Source organism: Colobus angolensis, unplaced genomic scaffold (genome assembly GCF_000951035.1).
Source record: "Colobus angolensis palliatus isolate OR3802 unplaced genomic scaffold, Cang.pa_1.0 Scaffold24, whole genome shotgun sequence".
NCBI lineage: Eukaryota > Metazoa > Chordata > Mammalia > Primates > Cercopithecidae > Colobus > Colobus angolensis.
The window spans coordinates 9,811,696-9,819,347 of record NW_012115599.1 but is presented as its reverse complement, the minus strand read 5'-3'; the positions used below and the strand labels follow the sequence as shown (position 1 = coordinate 9,819,347).

The following is a 7,652-nucleotide window of genomic DNA, read 5'->3' as shown; positions in this document are numbered from 1 at the left end:
TTTTTTTTTTTTTTTTTTCTGAGACAGAGTTTCGCTCTTGTTGCCCAAGCTGGAGTGCAATGGCGAGATCTCAGCTCACCGCAACGTCCCCCTCCCAGGTTCAAGCGATTCTCCTGCCTCAGCCTCCCAAGTAGCTGGGATTATAGGCATGCAACATCACGCCTGGCTAATTTTGTATTTTTAGTAGAGATGGGGTTTCTCCATGTTTGTCAGGCTGGTCTCAAACTCCCGACCTCAGGTGATCCGCCCGCCTCGGCCTCCCAAAGTGCTGGGATTACAGGCGTGAACCACAGCACCTGGCCACATGTTTCTTTAATTTCTCTGTATGCCAGGATTTACTCCCGAGTACTTTATTATCCTGGCCCACTCTGTTTTGCTTGCAGTGAAACAGCATGGTTTCCTCTTGGCCTTCAGGAAATCCTGTTATAATTCAACCAGTTTTGAAAATGACCTCTTTCTGCTCTACTAAGCTGGTAATGTTTCACTGGGTTGGAGTAGGCCAAGGTCATGCACAGTTCTATACTATTAGCTTAGAGGAGCATGCTTTTAAATTTTGATTTCAAACATGTAACCTGAATTAACAGTGGGTCTTCCCACAGTGGGACCGTGATAGTGGCAATAGAAAGTTCCTGTGTTTGGGGCTCTCAGCCAGTGCGTCCATGAGCCTGAGATAGAGCATTCCTGTGATTCTCAGGTCTGCTCTTCCTTGGTTCTCTGTGCCAACCCATGAAAAAACTGCATGCTGTGACCAAATTCAAGATTAAGTTTATCCTGTCTACAGCCAGCTCTCCAAAGGTGAAATTTACCTTATTCCATTGAATCCATTTTCTTGTATTTTTATTTTGGGATCTTTTAGTAACAAGGTAGCTTCCCGGGATTCTGTTGTGAGCAGTTCTGGAGTCGATGGGTTCAATGGGTATTTTTACATGTGTGTACATTTGCTTCTATTTGTACGTGTGTGTGTGTGTGTGTGTGTGTCTGTGACCTACCAGAGGAAAGAGCCTCCATTTGCCTGGAAGCCTGGGATGTTTAATCTCTACTATTTGGGTTGCATTAATTAAGTGGAGTGGATGTTTCAAATACTTAGCTCTCTTAGAGATACAAAGGGAAGGTCTTCGAAGAATCTGTACCCTAGTGAAAGATACGTAAATAGTGTGTGCTGAGAAGAATGAGCAGTCCTGTGGGTCAGGAGCGAAACTACTGAAAAGAATTAGTGAAGGATTCATCAGCTTTCTAGGAAAAGGGCAGCGTGGGTCTTTATGCTTCACTTTGTCAAGTTTGAGTCATGCCCATTTCATAAAGTATTTGGCCTGTGCTCAGTGTTGTTCAAAATGTAATATCCTTGTTTGATACCACAAAGTGACATGAAATGGCAGATTAAAGGGAAGAAAACTACCATTTTAGAAGAACAACAGCAACTGAACACCTGAATGTACAAAAAAAATGAGATTATTATTCATCTCTGGAAACCAAGTTTCATCAGAAATAAGAAAACGGAATACAATTTGAGACAAGTTCTTGGCTGTTGGGCTTCTTTCAAGATTCCTTGACTATCAGAGCTCTATAGGGGATCCAAATGCAGCCTTAAGGGTTTTGTCTTCTCTCTTAAATTAATTCACCTGACGGCCAGGCCAGTGGCTCAGGCCTGTCATCCCAGCACTTTGGGAGGCCAAGGCGGGCGGATCACCTGAGGTCAGGAGTTTGAGACCAGCCTGGCCAACATGGTGCGACCCTGTCTCTACTAAAAATACAAGTTAGCTGGGCGTGGTGGTGTGCTTGTGATCCCAGCTACTCAGGAGGCTGAGGCAGGAGAATCGCTTGAACCAGGGAGGCGGAGGTTGCAGTGAGCTGAGATCATGCCACTGCACTCCAGCCTGGGCGACAGACCAAGACCCTGTCTAAAAAAAAAAAAAAAAAAAAAAAAATAAAAAAAAAAAAAGCAAGTATCCCTTGTGTTAACGATTGGAGGCTGTTTATCCTCTGGTGGCGCCTCCTCCTTTGCAATTCTCTACAATGGAGACTGTTTCTTCTCCCTTCTTAGTGATTACAACTGCTACTTACATTTTTTTTTCTTTCAAGATCATGAAGCCATGTTGTCTCTATCTTTCCTCTCCTTCATCCTTTACTTAGTAGCACCTATAGCACTTTTAACTTATGTCTGGTTAAAAGCCAGACATCCTGGATTCAGATTCTAGCTTGACCACTTATAAGCGCCATGAATGTGGTGAGTTAGCCTTTTTTTCATCTATTTCTTTATCTGCATAATAGTGATAACAATGTCACCTACCTCACGGGTTTTTTCTGAGAATAAATAATTATATACAGTCATGTGACAGTCATGCATTGCTTAACAAGATCTGAGAAATGTGTCGCTGGGCAATCATGCGGTTGTGTGAACATAGTATGTACTTACACAGACTCAGATGGTGTAGCCTTCTACACACCTAGGATACGTGGCATAGCCTATTCCTGCTAGGCTACAAACCCAGTGCACCTTGTTACGGTACTGAATAGTGAAGGCAAATGTAGCACACTGCTAAGTATTTATATATCTAAACATATGTAAACATGGAAAAAGTACACAGTAAAAATGCAGTATTATACTCTTACAGGACCACAATAGTATATTGACTGAAATATTGTTATACATCACATGACTTTATAAAACAAGTTTGAATAGCGCCTGGCATATAGTAACCATTTAGTACATGCTAGTTATTAATGTTATTATTTTGATTGGATAGGCCTGGTTGAAGATGGCTGCGTGTAAACCAGAATGCAAATCAGCTGGGGCACGTACTACTGGAGGCAGCGCCCCATGAGAAGGGGCCAAGAACCCGCACCCACCAAAATCAAGATGAAAGGCTGAACCTGGAGAGAAAAGGGAGGTGAGCCTGCGGAGGGAGATGGGATGCAGCTGAGAGGGGAGCACCAGTGGAGAGGTGGTGGGAGCCAAGCCATTAGAGGAAGGATCACACAATGTCCAGAGGCAATGAACACAGAACTTTTCAGTTTGTTTTTAGGTCAGAGTCTCAGATCCTTGTCTGCACTCCATGGATTCTTAAAGCAATTGGAACCTCAGGCTGGTCCTGGAGCAGGAGCTGGTCCTTTACTTGGGGCTCTCAGGTTGAGAAGGTTGAGCTCTAGGATTCTCCACTGACCACCTCTCCCTGTCTTTGCTCTCTTCCCATCTTTAAACTCCCATTGAACTGGCATGCTATTCTCAGCATGACATTCAGGCTCTTGACTCCACCCAGTCCTTCTAGTTACATTGGCCATGGTACCTACGTTCTTGTGTTTCCTAGCACTGTCTACCTACCCTCTCTCCACAATACCTATTACACCCTCAACCCAACCCATAATTCCCATTGGTTTTCAGGTATGCCAGTCTTCTTACAGTTTCCTAACCATGTTGTAGTGGGAAAAATGCTACGTGTTCACTACCTCATTTCACCTTCCTAGGCAGATGAGAAGACATCTCCCAGTTTCTTTTTGCAGCTAGGTTGGGACACTGACCAAATTTTTGACAACTAAAAAGTAAGTGGCAGGATATGGCATTCTGGTTCAGGAAAACTAAGAGGGAGTCTGAGTTCTTCATGCTTATTCTTTTTTTGTCAATATGCTAGGATGTGCAAAACTCTAACTCAGTGGGTTGTAAAATGGAAGTAGTCTGGGTCCTGAATTTCTGTTGCAGGAACGCTGACCAATTGGCATAAGATTTTTTTTAATGAGAAAAAAAGCCACTGAGATTATGGGGTTTTATTCGTTACCTCGGCCTATCCTGTTCTATCCTAACAGCACACATACCATGCTTTTTCTTATTTTGGCGTCTCTATAGTTACATTATGTCACTTGGAATGCCTCCCTGCATTCCTATCCTGCAGCAAATTGCTACTATCCTTGGTTTCTCCTCTGTGATCTTATAGCACCATGCTCTGGTTTCTGGTCTGAGTGATTAGATGGAACTTGGCACCAGTAAGGAAAATGAAAAGGAGGAAGAGGTGTACATTTGGCAGAGAAAAAGAACTCTGTATGTGCACAATGTGTTTGAGAATGGGACATCCAGGGATATATGGATCTGAAGCTCAAGAGAGAGACCTGAGCTAGAGATAGGTAGAGGGTTGAGAGTCATGAGCATATGGGAAGAAGTGGAAAAAATCACCCAGGGAAAGTATGTGCATTAAGATAAGAGAGTGGAAGATGGAAAGGTGAATCTTAGTGGAACACCATCCTTTAAAGGAAGGCAAAAGAAACAGAGCCTTTATAAACTTCACAGTGTCCCCCTAAGGACATTCAGGATTGAGCATGAAACCTGGGAAAGCAGGACTAGTTTATTGATCAACATTTGCAAATGTGAAACCTAATTCTGAGGAAAACAGGGAATAGTGCAATCAAAGCTGTTGAGTAGACCCAAAAATGCCTTTGAAGGTGGAATTGCTCACCTTTGTTACTGAGAAAACTCCCGGGCAAAAGTTTAGTTTTGATCATGTTGAAGGTAAATTAAAAGCCGACCTTGGCTTTTATATTCCTGGCTTTCCTCAACCTGAAGTCTTCTGACTTCTATGAACCTAAAGTAATGAGAAAGTTGCAAGGATTTGTAACTGGCTATAGGAATTAATTGTGCTCACTAGCCTATATTTTGTTTTGCTTTTTTCTCCATGTGTTTGCTTTTTGGAAGTAATTCTTAAATTGTCTAAATGGTCACCTTTTGTTGTTGTTATTCTTTAAATGGTGCCTGGACAGCTCTGATGGGTCGAGAGAGAATTGCTTTATAGTACAAGGCTATCAGAAGATCACTGAGGTTGCAGTGAGCCGATATTGCTCCACTGCACTCTAGCCTGGGCGACAGTGAGACTGTCGTGAGGAAGTGAATGTGATAATCCAAGAGAGATGACAATGGATTGGAACACAGTGGCAGCAGTGGAGGTAGTGAGAAGTGGTTGGATGCAGGATATATTTTGAAGAGGAAGCCAACAAGATTTGGATGTGAGAAAAGAAAAAAAAGTAAGAGGAGTCCAGAAAGACTTAACGGTTTTGAATAGAGTCACCATCGACTGAAGGGGTGCAGACTGGGAGTGGAGCCGGCTTCAAAGGAAAGAACAGAAGTCCAAGTTTGGACTTGTTAAGTTTGATACATGAAGCAGGCAGCTGGATAAAGGTCTGGAGTTCGGACGGGTGTGGTGGCTCATGCTTGTAATCCCAGCATTTTGGGAGGCTGAGGCGGGCGGAACACTTGAGGCCAGGAGTTCGAGACCAGCCTGGCCAGCATGGCAAAACCCTGTCTCTACTAAAAATACAAAAATTAGCTGGGCGTGGTGGCAGTCGCCTGTAATTCCAGCTATTTGGGAGGCTGAGGCAAGAGAATCACTTGAACCTGGGAGGCAGAGGTTGCGGTAAGCTGAGATTGTGGCACTGCACTCCAGTCCGGGCAACAGTGTGAGACTCCTTCTCAAAAAACAAACAAACAAACAAAAAAGACAAGAAGTCTGGAGTTCAGGATAGAAGTCTGAGCTGGAGGTGCACATTTGGCAGCTTCTGGTGATATTTAATGCTATGAAACCAGGTGAGATCACCAAGAGGGTGAATAAGGAAGAGAAGGGGTCTGAGGGCTGAGCTCTGGGGCCCTCCAAGATTATAAGGTCAGAGAGAAAAGGCCAGGCCAGGGAAGGAGTCTAAGAAGGAATGCCCAGTGAGAAGGAGGAAAATGAAGAAAGGGTTTGTGCTGGAAGCCAATTAAAGAAACTGTTTCAGAGGAAAGGGAGTCATCATTGTGTCAGATGCTACTAACACACACCTCAGATGTGACCTGAAAAGTGAGAAATGGACTTAGAAAAGTGTAGATCAGGCCAGGCAAGGTGGCTCACACCTGGAATCCCAGCCCTTTGGGAGGCCAAGGTGGGCAGACTGCTTGAGGCCAGGAGTTCAAGTCCAGCCTGGCCAACATGGCAAAACCCCATCTCTACAAAAGCATACAAAAATTAGCTGGACATCTTGATGTGCGCCTGTAATCCCAGCTCCTTGGGAGGCTAAGGCAAGAGAATCGCTTGACCCTGGGAGGTGGAGGTGGAAGTGAGCTGAGATTGTACCACTGCACTCCAGCCTGAGTGACAGAGTGAGACTCCATCTCAATAATAACAACAATAACAACAACAATAACTGAGGTTCTTATAACACTAATATTATTCAACATCTACAGTCTCAGAGATTCTAGGTCCGGATTCCCGGAGTGTCTCTCATTCAGAAGTGCAACTCCCTCTGAAATCAGTTCCTTGTGACAAAGGGATGGTTTCTCTTTGATACAGAGATATGGATATTGTCAACTATTGTAATCTCATATAAAATTCCAATGCACTGTGCTGGTTTAATGTAGTTTTTAGTTGGAAAATGAGAAGCCCCAAATGCATTTTTGGTAACCAGCTCTGTTGCAAATGATGCCATTGGATGTAGCATTAAGTAACTTAACTCTTAAAACTTTGGGCATATTCAAGTGCATAGTACATCTGCCCTCAATCTTGGGAGTCTGTCGTAAAATGGTGTCTGCAGGGTATATGATATATCATTCTCCAGTATGTGGTGTATTTGCTGAACATCATGTATCAGAAGCTGAGAGAGAGAGAGAGAGAGAAAGAGAGCAGACAATTTAAAAAGCCCAGCCTGCTCTGTGTTGAGGGCACTGCTCCAGAGTGAAATCTGCTTGTGAGCTACCAAACAGCAGTTTTCTCACACTGAAAAAAACTATCCTTGTAATCTGCAGTTTGAGTGACCTGTTCATGTGTTTATTCATTACTTTAGATGTCCTTTCATCAAGTCAGTGGAAACTTTACACGACCTCTGGCTGATGCTCTGCTGTTCCTAGTGGAATCATTGTCATAACTAGCATTTTGTTTGTGGGTTTGTACCTGAGTGCCCATTTTGGACCACTCATCATGTTAGGGGCTTATATCACATCTTTACTTTGCACATCAACTCTATGAGACAATCATTATCATTTTCATTTTAGAGTTGAGGAAACTGAGTCTTGAAGAGGTTAAGTTGCTTCAGGTCATGGCTGGTGAGTAATAGAGCTAGACTCAAAGCCAGGACTGCCTGCTTCCAGAGCTCATGCCCTCTCTATGAAACTTCACCAAAGTGGTGAGAAGAGTCTTCCTTGTGCCATCTTAGAGTTCTTCCTACACAACTTCTCACTTGAACTTGGAGGCTCCTATTTCTTGAGCCAGACCATAGGAGAGTTTGAGTTCATTTTAAATGTTCTCATTTGTGATTTGAGGGAACTGAAAATTCTCTGAATTTAGACTTCAGATTCCATTTGTCTTAGTGTTCCTGCCTCCTCAGCTCCTGACCTCATCAGTGGTGGGCCAGTTCATTGGTGGCTGGTGGTTGCTTGTGCCTCTGGACTCCTGTCTTGGTTATGCCTCTGACAAAGAGGGTGACCTGAGGAGGTCACTCAACCAGTTCATGTCTCTCATTCTCCAAATATAATATTAAGAAGGCTTGCCTGGACTAGCTAGTTAGGCACTGGACTGCATGTTGGAACTATGAAGCTTATTAATTCAGTCAATTAACATTTATTGAGTGTGTGCATTGTGCAGAACCCTGGGGCAAGTGGAGGCATGGTATTCCTGACATGTGGATGCACTATTCTATATATTTCC

At 43.5% G+C, this 7,652-nt stretch overlaps 1 long non-coding RNA gene across 1 annotated transcript in view; it reads left to right on the top strand.

The window, feature by feature from the left end:
- LOC105514150 overlaps positions 1 to 7,652 on the top strand; it is a 24,274-nt gene that overhangs the window by 474 nt on the left and 16,148 nt on the right. Inside the window, exon 2 of the long non-coding RNA XR_001002146.1 lies at positions 2,745 to 2,888. This is a non-coding gene — a long non-coding RNA (uncharacterized LOC105514150). The remainder of the gene's footprint in view (positions 1 to 2,744; positions 2,889 to 7,652) is intronic.